Here is a 17,756-nt window from a genome sequence, read left to right as displayed (position 1 = left end):
TGTTAAAATTAGGAGAGTCTCTGGAAAATTGGGGGAGATCATGGACACCAGCACATGTGTACTGCAGGCATCTGTGACATCATTTCTAAGTCTGCTCCCTAAAGGATGCCATATATTAACTGATCCGGTTGAAGCAGGCAGTATTTGGAGAGCCGTAGTAGAAGAATAAGCTAAAATAATAAATGGGAACTCAGTTTTTAATTTTTATCAAAAGGTAGAAAGTTCACAGGAACAAGGCAGACTATCCAAACTACCACAATGAACAAAATGATGCCGCTCATTGAAAAGGAACACGTTTTAGAAGTAGCCCACAAGGTTAGTAACAAATAATCTCTTCGCCTTACCCTGAAGTCTAGCTTGAAAGGCACATGTGTGTTAGAGATGACTGGGATGTTTATTGGCAAATCAGGTCCCCTGTTGTATTAACAAGCAGAGTTCTGTTGGGTTATTTTCTACAAATAAATAAGTATATATTTCAGAGTCACTGAATTTAAGAACTGAAAGAAGTCTTAAAGTTCTTCTAGTCCAACCCAATTTTGCAGGAGAAGGACCTAAGGCCCAAAACACCTGAGTGCCTTCTCCAAGATTCTATAGTGAGAGTGAAAGCCTTCATCATTTTTCCAAAAATAAAAGGCAAAAAGCAAAACCACAGAATAAATTCCTGCAAAGAAGTAATGGCATTTTAATAAGGTGGTACATTTTTATTTCTTCCCTGATTGTTGTTTAATGTTGTTAAAAAGCATCTTACTTAATATCATTTCATATTTGAGGTAGCTTTCTGATGAGAAATTACTAGCAGGCATAATCTTAGTAAATATGGTTTTAACATCATTGAGAACTAACAGTGTACTGGATATTTCTGATGGGTCAACATTACCAGATGGCAGAGGAACGCAGAACTATTTCAGTCTTATTTTACATCAGCCTCTGTAACTAGGTGTGAAAACTTAAGGAACAAAGTATAAATATATATATATATATATATATATATATATATATATATATATATATATATATATATATATATATCATTAAAGGGAACTAAAGCCCAAGTTTAGCAAGGAAACTGGAAAAGATCATGCAGGATTCCTTAAGGATGTTTGAGAACTCAGGTACCAAACAGAAACTGTTCTATAAGATCAAAGCTGCCTCCTCCATTGGAGATCTTGTGTAAGTTATTTCACCTCTCCATTGTAAAACAGACTAGAACAGAAGCCATCTCGTAAGATTCATAATACATATAAAGTTCTTTAAACAATGACTGGCCTGTTTAAGGCTCAATAAATTTCATTAATTATAATTATTGACATTAAATTACACAAGTGATTTCAAGTCTCCAGATGCAGGTGTAAGTATATTCCAGAATAATTAACAACTTACAAAAATATTTCTTGCATAAGGAATACATAAATTACACCAAACTCTGTACCTACAATTTAAGACTACTATCGTGATCCATAATATAAATGCCTGCATTCAGACATTTGCTAAACCAATGCTTCATGAATGTCCATCATTTGATTAGCATCTGTGTAGTTCCCTATTTATGCTGCATTAAATTGCCATAAATTAAGTGGCATCAAACAAGAGAAATTTATTCTCAATACAAGAATCACCTCCTTGAACTATATTTCCCATCCTTTTGTAAATCTGGAGTCTGAAAGACAATAGACTGAAATAGATCTGATGGCGCTAAAGTCAGGCTGTCTGCAGGGCTGGTCCTTTCTAGCAGCTTCAGGGGAGAAACCATTCCTTGTCTCTTTCAGCTTCTAGGAGAACAGAAGCCTTCCTCCTTCCTCCTTTGCATCACTCCAACCTCTTCCTCCCCTCATGACATCTCCTAATACTCTGTCTTTAACTCTCCAGAATCCCTTTTATAAACACCCTTGGATTTCATCTTTGGATCTATGCACATCATCCAACATAGCCTCCCCATCTCCAGATCCTCTACTTGGTTATATTTGTACCCTTCCTTCTGTATGGGATGACACTCATGGGTCCCAGGGTTATCATGTGGCCATCTTTGGGGCCAATAACTAATCTACCACACCTTCTTCACCATTTGATTTCTGCCATGTCTGCTTACCAGTGCACTATTAATATTTTTCTTTATTTTTAAAATTTAACCTTATCTGTGAACTCATAGTTTCAACGGGCTAGTTATTTTTTTTCTAAAATTCACTAAAGTAACATTTTAATAAATAAAATTAAAAAGCTTTCTATATTTCTAACATGCCCTAGACTGTAAGTGATATAAATACTATACTTTAGGAAATGCTAATTGCAAATTCTTTGGTGAATTGATCAGCATCAAGGATTGGAGAAAGATTCCCTACAATATTAGAAACTGAGAAAGGGTAGCCTAGTCTAATGATCAAGTTCACTATATTCTTTTCTGAAGTCTTTGATTTCTATCTCAGTGTTATTTAGAATATTTGAAGGTATGTTTTTGAGTCGTATTATTGAAGATAAGCACAGAAATTCCTTGAGTTTCAGTTTAATATTGAGTTCTCTACCATTAAGGATAACTTTCTTATACTGTACATCCCACCTTTGTTAACTGTACCTGGAGATGATCCATTGGTCCTGAATGTTCTTTGTATAGGGAGGAAAGTCATAAATTCCCACTGGAGTTTAGTTCCAGCAAAAATGATGTCCTCTGCTGCTAAAGCTGTTGGCTTTCATTGACCATAGAAGAAAATGAATGTAGCCAAAGTGATTCTTTTTCTTGTTTTTTATTTTTATTTATTTATTTAGCCTAAGCAGCCAAATATAATCAGATTCAAGGTGTAAATGAAATCACTTTGGGACCCTGGGGTTCTAACAACAAAATTTCCAATATGAAGTATATTGTTTGGAGACCTCATTGTTTTGCTGTTTATTTTGGGTCAAATCTTTGAAGTAATAAAATCCTATTATAAAGAAACTTGAAATTAGATGCATTGGGATATTTTATATGAAATTAATTCCTGAATCCTGACCTGTACTTGATATTTTAAGAAAGTAATTTCAGTCGGCATAGGAACGTGCCTCACAGATCTCCACGACAGAGGACTCGATAAGGCTTCAGCTGACATCCCATGAAACCCATCTCTGTGTTTGCATCATGCCTTGCTCCCATGGGTTGCTCCTAGGACAGGATTGAATACAGAAGGAATTCTAAGATGCCCTTTCCTGGGAGATATGGAAGTCCTCTGGCAGGACTCCTTGCAGGTCCTGCTGAGCCTTTCTTAGATCACATGTAATTTAGGATATTTCCAACCAACCTCCTTTCCCTCTTCTCATTCATTGCACTTACACTGTGGTCAGAAGGCTCAGCTTTCTTTGGCTCCCTTTTCCTTTTCTCTCACAGGCATTTCTCTAATTAAATCCTCATCCATTTAAACCCATCTTGATATCTATACCTGGGAGGACCCAGATTAAAAATATTGTAGGCCCGGCCGCTGGTGTCCCTGCCAGGGGCAGCAGAGGGAGAGGAGGATGCTGGGTGCTGGAGCGGAGGGGCCTCGGGCTTTAAATCTTGGCGCCAGGAGGCAGGTCTCCCGACCCTAGACTTTCTTCTGGCGTCAGGGGCACGCACACACTCTCTTTGCTATGACTTCACCGTCAATTGTAAGCCAGCACCTGGACAGCAATGGTGTACAGTCCAAGGCCAGGTGGACCAGAAGAATTTTCTCTCCTATGACTGTGGCCTGGACAAGGTCAAATCCTTGAGTGCCCTGGGAGAGAAAGTGAGTGCCACAATCACCTGGGAAGAGCAGAAAACGGCACTGAGAGAAATGGGGGATATGCTAAAACATAAACTGGCTGACATTAAAGCAGAAAATGACATGGCCAGGGGTCTGCACATCCTGGAGGGCAGGATGTGTCGTCAGCATAAATCCAACAGCTCCTGGCAGTTTGGCTTCAATGGACAGATGTGGCTCCACTTTGACTCAGACAACAGAAGGTGGAGAGAGATGCATTCTGGGTCCAACTGGATGAAAGAAATGTGGGAAAATGACAAGGAGGTGACTGAGTTCTTATGCAGGTCCTCAATGGGTGATTGTAGAACCTGGCTTCAGAAGTTCTTGGTGCAATGGGAGCCAGAGCTGGAGCCAACAGGACCTTCAAGTGCCATCATAGACAGAGTCTCCCAGGAGTCCGCAGCCAGCACCCTTATCCTCTCGGCCTTGCTCTGGATCCTCACCTACTTTATCCACCTATGCCTCCAGATCTTCCTGACAGGTTAAAGATGCTCCCAAGAAGCTTCTGAAAATGCGATTCATTGAAATAACTATCCTTACTGATCTTCTGCGAATCTACTCCCTGCTATTCCTCCATAGAGCAAATGAAGATTAAACTGCAAATCCAGAGGCCTCCAGTGAGTCAGTCAGACTTAGTCACTCAGCCTAGAGCTCCTCTGCTTATTCATATCTAGTGAGGATTTAAAAGATGTTCCTGGATGTCACTTGTAGGAACACCATGAGCCATACCCTACTTCTGCAAGAGCTGGATGGTTCTGATTGCTGCTTTCACTCTCCCATCCATCACAGCAGCCACCCGCATCTTTCCTTTGCTACCCATTGGCCCCTACTACCCCAAGATCTGATGACCCCCATGAAGATCCATTAACTTCAATTTCAACTTTGAGCTCTTTGTTCTGTTTTGTGACAGTCCGATCCTACACTTTTTCTTACCCATTTCCTGTGCTAACCTATGGAATCATACACTGAGCTCTGACTGCTAGAACAAGAAAGCTCAACAAAGAGTTTTAATCTTGGTTGTGTTATTAAATACTTCTCTGTATCTTGAGCTGACCTTTATTATAGTTTGGATCTGGAATGTCCCACAAAGATCCATGTGTTGACTATGGTGCTATTGAGAGGTGAGGAAAACTTTAGGAGTGGAGGTGTTGAGTCGTGTTTTGAAGGGTTCTTTATGTCCCAGGCACCTTCCTTTCTCCCACCTCTCCCTCCCCCTATCCCTGTATTTAAAAAAATAAATTATTTTATTGCTACAATAAGTTAAACCATCTCTTCTGCCATAGCTCCTACTGCTGTGATATTCTGCCTTACCTCAGACCCAAAAGCAATACAGTCAAGCAAACTTGGACTAAGACTTCTGAAACAGTGAGCCAGAAATTAATTTTTCTTTCTTTAGTTTACTGTCTTCAGATGTTTTTCCACAGTGATGAAAAGCCAATACAACATTGATGGTGCAATATTGTCTGTAAAATACAATGAAACACATCATTTATAACTTCAGGAACTCTTTGTATGTTTTGTTTTAGTTAAATAAACATATATTTTGTCAACAAAAAAAAATCATAACTTTCAGACTCTTAAAAAAATTAAAACACCTCTATTTCCCCAGTATTTGAATGCAGACAGGCATCTAATTTATGTGATAGTTGTACCAAGTTGTTTGGTGGTATATTTAAAAACAGAAAGCATAAATCACAGCTTTGTTCTGGCACCATTAACCTGGGCGTTGTATCTGCCTCCTGGAACCCTTTCATGAAAATTTCACCGTGGCTTCGGGGGCATATACTTTATCTACATCTGTGTAGCATAGTTAGACCAGTAGGCCATCAAAAGACTGCTGATATAATGATCAAAGATGAAAATAGACTTCAGTAGCTGTTACAGGTTTTTGTGATGACATGTGCTAGAGAGGAACAGAGTCACCACAGAGCTCAGGTGGGAAGTAATTGAGACTGGATCTTGCTGACAATTCATTTAAGAAGGACATAGGGAAACCAAAACAAGCATATTGAAGGCTGGGAAGGAGGGAGAAGGATGGAGGGGGTGGTGTGTGGGAGGAAGGTGGAGTGTGGGAAAGAGGAGACAGAGAGGGATAAAGGAAGGGGAGAGAAAGAGAGAGAAACAGACAGACATAGCAAAGAAATGACAGAATCAAATAGTTGGCCTGAAATTTCCCATTGAAAAGATGGAGTACTGATTCACTATATAATATCCAATTTGAAGATAGAAGGCAAGTTAAGTTTTATTCTTCCTGCTCCAGACCCTCTGGTAGGAGACGCCTCTTTTTATTGCATTTCAAGTGACAGGAATTTAATCGTCATCCTCAAGCACGGGCAGTGTTAAAGGATGTGGGCAGTCTCCCATGCTATAACATAACCTCTTGCAGCTTTTTTGAAAATTCTACAGTTATAGGTCCACTTGCATTTCTGATTTTAACGTATAAATAAGCAGTCTGCAAAATATATGTTCATCATACATATATATGGGTTAGCATATTCAATGATATTTCAGCACCCTAGATGGTACTTGAAGACAATCAGAGACACTGTGAGACTCCTTTAACCAACTTTGTGTTTGGGTTTAAAAGGGATGTTGATAGGATTGAGTCACTGGTGCTGAAACACAATTAGCTGTACATAGTGTCCTGTTCTCAAAAAACACACGAGTCCATGGTGTTAGGTGTAAATTTTGTTTGAAATTTTATTTTCAAAATAGTTGTAGTTGTTCTGCTGGGCATGGTGGTACATGTCTGTAATCCCAGTGGCTGGGGAAGCTGAGGCAGTAGATTGTCAGTTCGAAGCCAGCCTCAGGAACTTATTGAGGCCCTGAGCAACTGGACTGGGGATGTGGCCCAGTGGTTAAGTGCCCCTGAGTTCTATTCCTGGTACAGAAAAAAAAAAGTTTTTCTCTATAAAATATAACAAAGGGTTAATAAACAGTTTAATTGAAAGTCTCTTAATAGTCTGAGTAATAGAAATAATGTCATTTAAAAGGGGTGGAGGATTTGGAAATAGGAAAAAAAAAACATGTATAGAATTATTGCTCCAAAGTTTTAATTTTTTTCCTTTTTAAATAATTTGATAATAACTCACTCTAAAACATGCATATTGGAAAAGAGAGGTAGGTATGGGACCTGTTAAACCTACTAGAATTCTTTGGGACCATCTTAAACTATTCTGTATACATATTTTTTTAATTTGTTAAATATTTTTTTTAGTTGTCTATGGACCTTTATTTTATTTATTTATATGTGGTGCTGAGAATTGGACCCAGTGCCTCACACGTGCTAGGCAAGCACTCTGCCACTGAGCCACAACCCCAACCCCTGTATACATACTTTTAATGATGGAAAATATACACACTACTACTAAGGTCTTTAACCATATCTTTGATTTATAACTCAGAAGTGGGATTGCAATAGAAATATATTTACGTTGTGGTGTTTTCTATGGTAGAAAAAGAAAAATCATGGCTTTCCTGAGTCTAAGGTCCCTTCAGTGACAGCATTTGTAATGAGTTTCAAGTTTCTACCTCAGTGGACTGCTTTGAAACCCTCAAAGATGTTGATATTAAAGACAGCAATACCTTGAAGAGGCAGGGTGATGAGCAGAGAGGACAGCAGTAAAGGAATTTTAGATTCAGGTAACTTTAAACCAAATTGAAGTTGATTTCAAGAAGATAAAAGGCAGATAACCATCAATAAAACGTCACCAGGGCCTCTGTTTTAGCCAGCTCTTTTGCTGCTGACTAAAAGATCTGACCAGAACAATTGTAGAGGAGGAAAGTTTATTTGGAGGCTTAGAGTTTAAGAGGTCTCAATCCATAGACAGTTCCATTCCTTGGGCTCAAGATGAGGCTGAACATCATGGTAGAAGAGTGTGGCAGAGGGAAGCAGCTCACACAGTGATCAGAAAGGAGAGAGAGAGAAAAAGAGAGAGAGGCACTCTACTCTCCAGATACAAAATATATACCCCAAAGCCAAGCCCCAGTGAACCACTTCCTAGAGCCACACCCCATCTGCCTCCAGCTACTACCCAGTTAATCTCATCAGGGATTAATTCACTGGTTAGGTTAAGGCTATCACCCAATCATTTCTCCTCCAAACCTTGTTGCATTGTCTCACACATGAGCTTTTGGGGGACACCACATCTAAACCATAACAGCCTCTGTAAAGGGGAAAAGTAGCAAGTCAAAACCTAAAGGCATCTATGCTTAAATGATACCTGGAATGGAAAAGGAGTCTAGCAGTACAAACATTGGATAGAAATGGAAACCAACCGCCAGTAAGACAAAATTGTGAATTATTTTCCATTTCGAAATGCTTTAGAAATTTTGTTGTCTAAATAATCTCTAGCACCTCCCAAAGACAAATTAACTGGTGGCAATGCCCAGGAATTTTTTACTCTAATGCCTTTACTGATAATTCTGTCTTAATGGTTGGGGTGTGACTTGTTAGAAACATAGCTAGACTAAAACATCCTCCTGTGTGGCATGAAGTCGTATTATTGTATGCATCTGGTTATCCATGAGGATCACTTTACTAGAGACTGGTACTGACTTAGATTAGGTGACCTCTTGGAGTCCCTTGAGCTCTAAAATTCTTGGAGTCTGTGATATAAAAAAAACATGGTGCCTTCTTATAGAAAACAAACAGCTGGGAACCTCAGCTTTTGGTCAGAATGTATTCACAGAGAACTAATTTCCTTTACTTTAGACAAATATAAAATATATATTTAAAAAAAGTATTTGGACATTAGGCAACAGACTCCACAAGATTGTGATCCCCAAAAAAGGAATACAAAGGAGATGTGACCTAAGGCTGTGCTAGCTCATTGCCTAAACACAGCATCCAGGGCACAGAGCAAGGACAGAACAGACATGGCATGGTAGTCTCCACTGTGTTTAAAATGCAGAATTTATGGAGCAGAACACCAGAGAAAAGAGAGGTGGAGAAAGGGGGGTGGTGCGGGGCGGAGAGAACGAACTTCAGAGATCTGCAGAGTGTTCCTTGGAGACTTTGAGCTCTGTACTGATCAATATGTGCATGTGAAGAAACTACCCGAGACAAGAGGGAGAAAGAGCCACCAGAAATATATTTATTCGTCTAGAGAAATCTCCCAAGTCCCAAGCATATGAAAGTTTTCCCTCTACTGCTCATATTTGGAATGAACCACACCTCCTTTCTCAATTTCTGAATCCCTGGTTTCATTTATGTTCCAGTTCAAATCCTCTCTACCCTTAACAATTTCTTACATCCTACTGTAAAGATTTTACTGGACTTACTAAATCAGAGTTCAATTTACAGTATATTTAACCTTTTGTGTTAATATTCCTGAAGGCAGAGCCTTCTTTCTTGTGTGTATTGCCATGACCCAAGCATAAAAGCAATAATCGTTATTCGGGACTATGTTTTGAGTGCTGTGCCAAACACTTCATTTACTCTTATTTAATTCTCCTCAGAACTCTTGAGGGAGGAACTATAATTTAGCCACTTATCAGGTAAGAACATTGAAGCACAGAGAAGTTGAGGAATTAGGTGGATTTGAACCATTTAGTTATATCTGACTCTGTAACTAATGCTGTTAACTAACATTTTGTGAATGGATTAAATATATTGCCTTATGAGACACAGACACAAATTTCCTCTCTTTATTGCCAAAGGTCCCTGGAGAAGCCTAAATACAAGATTCATTTTGGAGCTCATGTATTTTTACAGTAGAATCAAATTTTTAAGATATTTTTCTCTAATTTGTAACAAATTCTTGAAATAATCAGGAACACATCAGAAAGTGTAAGTACATAGTTACATGGACTTTACAGAAATAAGACCCAGGAGAATAAATCTTGTGAGGCCACGTGCCATCTTTGCCTTTTTCACGTATTTCCTTTTTCACTTATTTTGAGTGGGTCTTGGATACCACTCTTTCCTGTTGGGTTTTCCACTACTTTTCCGGGTCCCAGCTTAGGAGAGAAATAGTCATTATTTATTACAATCCATTAACATATGAAGATCAAAACTAATGTAAAATTTCAAAGTATTGCATGAAATTTTAGAGTTGTTTTCATTTTTTGCTTGTCCATCTTGATATTCTCGGTGTATTCATTTTTAAAAAGGTATGGGGAAGTAAAGAGTGTGTGTTGGGGCGGAGGGGGTGGGTGTTAGAATAAAACCTTGTCCAAGGAATCTCAGTTTTAAATTCTTTAATTGGGGAAGCAGACAAACCCCCTTGAACTTGACTAAATAAAAAATAACACTACCTAATTTAAAAAAATGTTTGACCATTGGAAGATGTTAAACTGACCTTGTTCTTTCTGTGATCCCTGGTGAGGAAAATTTCAAAAATCCAGTTCTGACAAAGATACTCTAATCCATAAAGGGTAATGTCTAATGAAGATCTTTCCCAAAAGATATTTAAAATATAAAGAGGCCATATCTTTATTTTTGTTGGTTCTGCAAAAATACAAATATATAGGAAGGAAATGATGATTCCAATCAACAGTCAGTGGTAATTAAAAGCAATTGTAGTCCTCAGGCTGTTTCTTTCAAATATGACCCAGTGATCAGAAGGAATTAGAAATGATTACATTTTAACCAGAAACACATTTCTGTCCAGAACTAAGCTTCGAAGCATGACAAAGGCACAGTGGTGGCCCCTGTTTGTGTTTCCATCTGGGGCTTTAATTTGAACTTCAGTGATTATTCTACAAGACGTCTGGCTGTGCAGATCCAGAAAGTCAAAGCTAGCATAGTCTTGTATGCTGTTTCATACAGAAAATAAAATTGCACCAATTACCATGTTTGCATTTTTGCAGAATAGCTCTATTTAAATTGATGATATGTTAAACGAGAGTATTTGTAAAATTCACAGCTCCGAGTTAATCTGGCTTTATCCCAGAGCACCCAACCTGAAAAGTGATTGTAAGCACTCTTAGGAAGGAAGTTAGCAACCTCTTTAATGGAAAACAGTCTGAAACAATTAAATTTAACTTGATTTTCAAATTAGGAAGTATAGTCCACAGTTGTTTTTCTATTGGAAATACTTCAAACGCCAAAATGCTCATCTTTTTCTGATATCTAGTTGGGGCTTCCAGAATGACATTGTCATCAGTGAAGAGAATAAAAGCAGATGAAAATGTAACACCTCGTGCCAGGAATTACTCAGTAATGGAAAGCACCTGAATGCCATTGTAGTGGCTCTGACTTCACAGATCTTGGCACCGGGAATTTCCATTTTCTGTGGCCAGGAGGGAACATGGAAGTTGCAAATGTCTTGATGGAAAGAAAGGAAATGACTTTGGGGCCTGAGGAGTTTGACCACTTTCTATATTTGATGTGAAGTGCACAGTCCTTTTATTTTCTTAGTCTACATAGCACACGATTCTTTTGGACCTGTGAATCTCTATTCCTGATTCATATACAGAGAATTCTAACAATTAGGATATTTAATATAAAATTTTAAAATATTCTAAGTAACTATGAAGATCTTAAAATAACAGAGTAAAATGCTACTATTTCTATCCATCCCCATTGTGACACTTTAGTATCGAAACATTTTCTCAGGAAGATGAAGGGAAGAAGTGCTCTTGAGGGAAAAAGTAGACTCTGGTTTCCAGGAACAAGTCAATGTTCTCAAATGGCAGGTTCTGTTCCTTCATTTCATTTCAGAAACATCAGTGTAATACTTCCTATGTGCCAGGCATTTTTCAATATAAATTCATTTGAATCCTCATGTCAGTGCTGTAAAGGAGGTACTATTTTTAACCCTACTTTACAGAATAAGATTGAGACTTGAATTAAGCAATTTGCCCATGATCCCCATTGTGAAGGCAAGGTTTCTGAAGCCCCGTGATCTGGCTCTTGTTTCTTGAAAACTTTCACAGTGCAAAAACCTATGCAGCACACAGAGATCACCGATAAAAGCTGTATGATGACATGAGCTTTGAGAAGAAATGGTAAAGTAATTTTGGAGTAGGCGGTATAAATTTTATAGCTTAAAGATGTTTTTTCATATTTGTCATATTAAAAAGTAAAATGTTCTAATGCTACCATCAAATCCCTAGCTGCATAAGTGTGATGAGAAAAATGCACATCAATCAAGTAAGTTGTCTTTACAGTCTTTCTTATTAGCATGATGTAATGAAGATAGATCTTAACAACGCTAAGATGAAAAATGGGGAAATTCTATATATCACAATACTATTTATGTAAATTGAAATATATGCAACATAAAACCATATGCATGTTTTACAAGTACATATACCAGAAGAGAAAGAAAGGATACTCAGAAAACATCACAAGAGCTGCTTTGCGGGTAGAAGGAATGGGAAAGAAGAAGAGGTAAGAAAGAATAAACGGGAATACAAGCTTACAGGTATCTTTCATATAAACTAAGCTTGCAATTAACCTCATAATCCCCAGGTCTGAAGCAAGGAAAAAGTACCTACCTAACCATTTATCCATGCATATAAGGATTCCTCTTATCTATGTATTCATTCATGGGAACAAGGGAAAGTGAACTCGTTTTGTTTGGCTGCTTGTGATGGTTAATTTTATAGGTCAACTTGAACACCCAGACATAGAGCCATACATGATTCTTTTTCTGTGAGGCTGTTTCTGGATGAAACTAACATTTGAATCAGCAGATTAAGTAAAGCAGATTACCCTCTTCAATGTTGGTGGGCCTCATTTAATCTGTTGAAGGCCTGAATAGAAAAAAGACAGAATAAGAGAATTCTTTCTCTACCTGTTTTCTGGCTGGGACATTGGTCTTCTCCAGCCTTTAGCCTCAGACTCAAACTCAAATTTATACCATCAGCTCTTCAGCTCTTCTGGGTCTCCAGCCTGCTGACTGCAGATCTTGGGACGTCTTGGCTCCCATACCTGCATGAGCCAATTCCTTATTTATTTAATATATCTTTACATACATAAATGTATTTTATATTTTACATATATGTGTAAAATATGTATAAATAGATGTTTATATTTGTTACATTATAAACTATTTTATTATATTTTTATATAGTTCATAGAACTTACATATATATGTATATATACACATATATTTTGTGTGTATATATATGTATTTTTATGTGTGTATACACACACATATACACAATATATTGGTTCTGTTTCTCTGAAGAATCCAAAACAATACACAGATATTCATTATATATTAATTATTAATCCTGCACAGCACTAATTCTCACATATTTTGAGCTCAGGACACTTTACGTTCCAAAAATGACTGAGGATCCTGAAGAGTTTTTGTTTATATCATATATGAAAATATATGTAAAGGAAATATATAAGTTCTAGATTATGATTTTCAACCCACTTTAATGCACTTGTATCAATTTCATTGAAATATTGAAGAACTGAAAATTTGGGACTTCATGGGTTAAGTAAGACTTGCACCTTTTTCTTACAGTAAGCACATGACCATGAAGCACTCAGCAGCTAGTGCTGCCCCCATTCCTGTTCCAACACCAGCCTTTTTATCCACCTTGCTTTCTTTGTACCATCAGTGCAGATGTTACACTGTAAATAGAGAATAACATCTTAGCAGCATTAGGAAAATCATTTGATGTCACAGGATCCACAGGGATAGTCCATAGACTACACTGCTGCTCTACAATGATATCTATTCAAATTTGGCAACTAAAAATTTGCATCCTACACTTATCCTAAAGAAGTCCCCATGAAATCTGAGTCAGATACCTCCCAAGCCTCAATAATAGTGAATCCAGTATTTTCAAAGCCATTTGTTCATTAGTTAAAATTGTATTTACCTTAGTGATGTTTGGAGTGTCGATCTTTAAAAAGCTTAGCATTTCAGCAAATTTTCAAACTTTCTGAACTTATTCTTAAGGATTTCACAGCATTCCCAATGAGACTGCCAGTTAAATCAGTGACAATTCTGTTGCTTTATGGCCTATTCACAAGGTAGTTCTGAGGTTGTTTCAGACCAAGGCTGGGCTCTGATCAATACTTAATCAACCCACAGACTGCAATTCACTAAATCACTTTTTTTTGGAGGCATCTATCCCATCTTGTTTCCAGGGACCCCTACTCCATTGAAATCTGCAGAAACACAGTTTAAAAAAATGTTCATTCTTGCCAAAAAAAAAAAAATAGACCTTCAGGCTCCTGAAATTAGTACTCTGGGAATATTTTCTGTGTTTCTGCAACCTCTCCCCCCACCACAAACCCTTTTTTCTTGGTGGTTATGGAGTGTTATGTCTTAATATCAGGCAGGTAAAGAAAGTTCTTTATGTCAAGAGCATGAACATATCCTTCTTCTCTAATCAACAGACACCTCTGATGGCCTCGTAAAAGCACTGGACTAACTCTGAGGGATTTGTAGGTGAGGAGAATGGCAACAACGTCTTGAAGAGAGTGAAATTAAAGTCCTTGGCTTCAATTACCTGAAAACATTTTTGGGAGGAACAGCTCAAACCCACATGAAAAGTCAGTAGTGAACCAAGGTGATATCCCATGAGAAATCAAATGAGTGATACCCAGTCAGCGCTACGCTTATGACCCCAAACACTCTCTTGGTCTCATGATCTCTGCACTTGATGTTCCCTCAGCTTGGAAATTTTTCTTTTAGCCCTCCACACTTTTTGCATTTCGGGTCAAATGTCACCTGAACCTTCTCCCTATCCATAATAGCATTGCCTGCTATTACTTACCCTGTTTTATTCTTCTCCAGAGGATATACTACCACCTAACACATAATATACTTTGTTTATTTGATATTTACTGCCTCATTACATCTGAATGTAAGTTTCAGAGTGCAGGGACTTAACAATTCACTGCTGGGTCTTAGGGACTAGTCTTGGTTCATAATAGGAAATATATATATTTCCTATTATGAGGTGAGGAGAACACATATATATATATTCTCCTCACCTCCAAATCCTTCAGAGTTGGTCCAGTGCTTTTACGTGGCCATCAGAGGTGACTTCTGATTAGGGAAGCAGGATATGTTCATGCTCTTGATAAACTACATATACTGTAAGAAACTAGAACTTTGTTTACCTGCCTGATATTAAGAGATAACACTCCATAATCACCAAAAACAAGCGGGGGGTGTTATGGTGGGGAGAGAGGTTGCAGAAACATAGAAAATATCCCCCAAGTACAATATATATATATTGTTGAAGGAATGAATAAACACATTACTTAATTAATTCTAGAGTAGCTCAGAAGCAGAAGGGGAGACCACGTGTACTAACTCAGTGTTGGAGGAAGGATTTCACATACTGCATTTGAGCTGGGCAAATGAACGGTGTTTCATGTAAGTAGTGCCAATGGCTGAAGTGGTGGTGCCATCTGTTCAAGAGAGCCTTGTTCTGGTCTCTAGAACTGGGTGAGTTGTCACTGTCTTGGGGTCCCCACTGTGGAACAACTCATTCCAGTGTATCTTATCTCTTTACTTGTCTGGCTTCTCCAATTGAATATTAGCTCCGGGACATCAAGCCCTGGTATTACTCATATGGCATAGCACAGACCCTACTACAGAATAACTACCCTACCCCATAAATACCTTCTGACTGTAGGATTTAATGATCTAAGCAGAAAGCTCATATAGAGACATTGCAAGCAGGCATGGACCAAGTCACAGAAGTTCATGGAGATGATGACACATGGAGCTTGGGTTTCTACCTGAGAGATGCTGTGACAACCTATTTATTGACCCGGCAAAGCCAGTCTGAGCATTTGTGTTGTACTGTGTTGTGTGTGGTGAAGCAAGTGAAACAAATTAATAAGAAAGGCAAATTATAGCCTTTGGCAATGCTCTAGGAACAAAGTAATAAGGGCCTGGACCAGACTGGTGGCTATGGGAATAATCATGAGGGAATAGAAGTTGCTGGTTTTGGTTATTGTTTCAGTATTAAGAGCAGCCATAGTTGACTTGTATTTTAAGACTGAGTCAGTTGTGCAGTCACTCTAGTCCTTGTTTCAAATTGTAAGGTCCTTAAGAAAAGAATATTTGGCAAACTATTTACTGAATGGCATCATTTCCTTGTTTCAGCAATACTTAATGGTAGAACCTGTCAGAATTTATAAAACCCATTCCCTGATATTAAGCTTTGAGACAAAACTTTAAGGTCTTCAGATTAAATTTCTTTTCTGATTGCTACCAATTATCCATGAGTAGAAGCTGATTTCTAGGACATGAAGGTAAAGATGTTGAGATATTCATCAAGGTATCACAGAATTCAGGGCTTTGAGAAATCTCAAAGCAGATAAGACAAACATGAGAGTTTTCTAAGACAACACACAGGCAGAGCGATTCCTAGGTTAGGCTGGACTGGGTGGGTAGTGCAGATGGGAGCAGGAGCACCACATGATTTCTGCTCTTTCCTTAGAGGTCACCTCTGGGGTATCCTTCTTTGCAAATAAGAAAGGTGCAGTAAGTGGAGAAGTAAGCTACTCAACGCCATTAGGTGAGGAGGCAGAGGATTTTATACCTGCAGTTATAGGGATAAAGTTTCAGAAGCCAAGGAATAACTTTGATCTTCTCATCTTTTTGCCAACAAAGAGGAAAACAAAAGACTCTGGAGGAAAACAAAAGAATCAGCAGGAGTATTTTGGAGGCAACTGGAAGATACAGAAAATCTGAAATGCTAAAAAATTCATGAAAAGAAGAATTTCAGAGATAAGGTTCCAGTTGAATTTACATCAATTTTATTTTTTTTTTTTTTTGGATTCAGAATATAGATCTCTATCATTGCCACTCATACATTATTTTTCTAGTCAAGAGCATCTGTGTTTCTTAAGATTCTAAATGAGACCTATGCTTTCCATACTCTGTTTAGTTTGTATCCTTTAGCATCAGGCCTAAGCAAATTCAGGGGGTCAGACAAGAGCATCCTGATTTGGACTTGCTTTCTCCATCATTACTGCTTTTATCTTTGTTTGATTCAGTTCTTAGCTCTCTTCTCATGGTAGCAAAATAGCTATTATTATATCTTCTCAAAAATTACAACTAATGGTCTCTTTCTCAAATGTTCCAACAAATCCCCCCTCAATTGAATTTTATTGACTCCGATTACATTTGATAGCCTTCCCTGAACTAATTACTGTGGTTAAGAAAGTGATAATGGACCAAAAATGGATTAGTTCCAAGAATGGAGTGACACATGAGTCAACTCCATCCAAAGTTCACAGGCCTTGGGAAGAAGAATATTCCTAGACAAAAATTAGTGTGCAATTAGCAAAGAGGAGAGAATGTACATGTGACTTGCTCAAAGGAAATGTGCTGATTGGAGGAGGCTGCAATGTTTCACGGAATGAGACAGCTATAAGAATCCTGTCCCACTGATATTCCCTCTCTCCCTCTTTCTACATACCATTCTGTTCTTTCTGGAAGACAGTTTTAGCTTCCTCCTACTTTAGCTGGTCATGGCCCCATCTCGATATACTGGCACCTCTGATTGCACTCTTTCAATTTCTGCACTGGCTTCTTCTAATTGCCTCATTATCTTAATTTTCTAATTCAGAATGCCTAGGAACAGGAAGCAGATTGTTCAAGTCCATTCTATGTCTATGTCAGAGGTGACATGCCAATCTAGCATTGCAATCTAAGGCTTTCCAATCAAGTCTAGGATTAATTCTTGTTTTGGTCAGTTTAGTGTGGGTGGAAAAATGTTTTTAGTCCTAGGGCCAGATCATAAGTAGCAAAATTTCTTTAGCAGAGGGTGTTGAAAGGCATTTTATGTTAAATAACATCTCATAAGTAAAGTACCAAAGATAATATTAACTATATTCCCCTGGTAACTCTTTTTCTATTTCCCAAGTCAATTGCTTCAATCTCTGGGTAGCCCCTCACCACCACTGCATGCCCACTGGGGAAATCAGATGCAGTAATATTTCCCCATCCCCAAACCATCAACCCACATTTCTATCTAAAGTTAAATATTCCACTTAGACAATGAATCCAACCCCCTTTCCCTTCCCAAGGATTTTTTTTTCCAAACTTGATTAGTTTCCTAAAATGCACT

The 17,756-nt window shown here is 38.1% G+C and overlaps 1 protein-coding gene across 11 annotated transcripts in view; it reads right to left on the bottom strand.

Moving 5' to 3' along the window:
- Positions 1–17,756, bottom strand: part of Lmntd1 (lamin tail domain containing 1) — a 383,372-nt gene that overhangs the window by 154,988 nt on the left and 210,628 nt on the right. For 7 of the 11 annotated variants that reach the window (XM_071610054.1, XM_071610064.1, XM_071610059.1 and 4 more), the window contains one exon: positions 5,058–5,209. The exons of 3 other annotated variants lie outside the window; for them this stretch is intronic. The gene's annotated coding sequence lies outside the window, so the exon portion shown is untranslated. Of the gene's footprint in view, positions 1–5,057; positions 5,210–12,490; positions 12,532–17,756 lie in introns of those variants that run through there. One more of the 11 variants, XM_071610061.1, reaches the window with a different exon arrangement.

The sequence above is a fragment of the Marmota flaviventris genome, chromosome 3, assembly GCF_047511675.1.
Source record: "Marmota flaviventris isolate mMarFla1 chromosome 3, mMarFla1.hap1, whole genome shotgun sequence".
NCBI lineage: Eukaryota > Metazoa > Chordata > Mammalia > Rodentia > Sciuridae > Marmota > Marmota flaviventris.
This window is presented reverse-complemented; position numbering and strand designations above follow the sequence as displayed.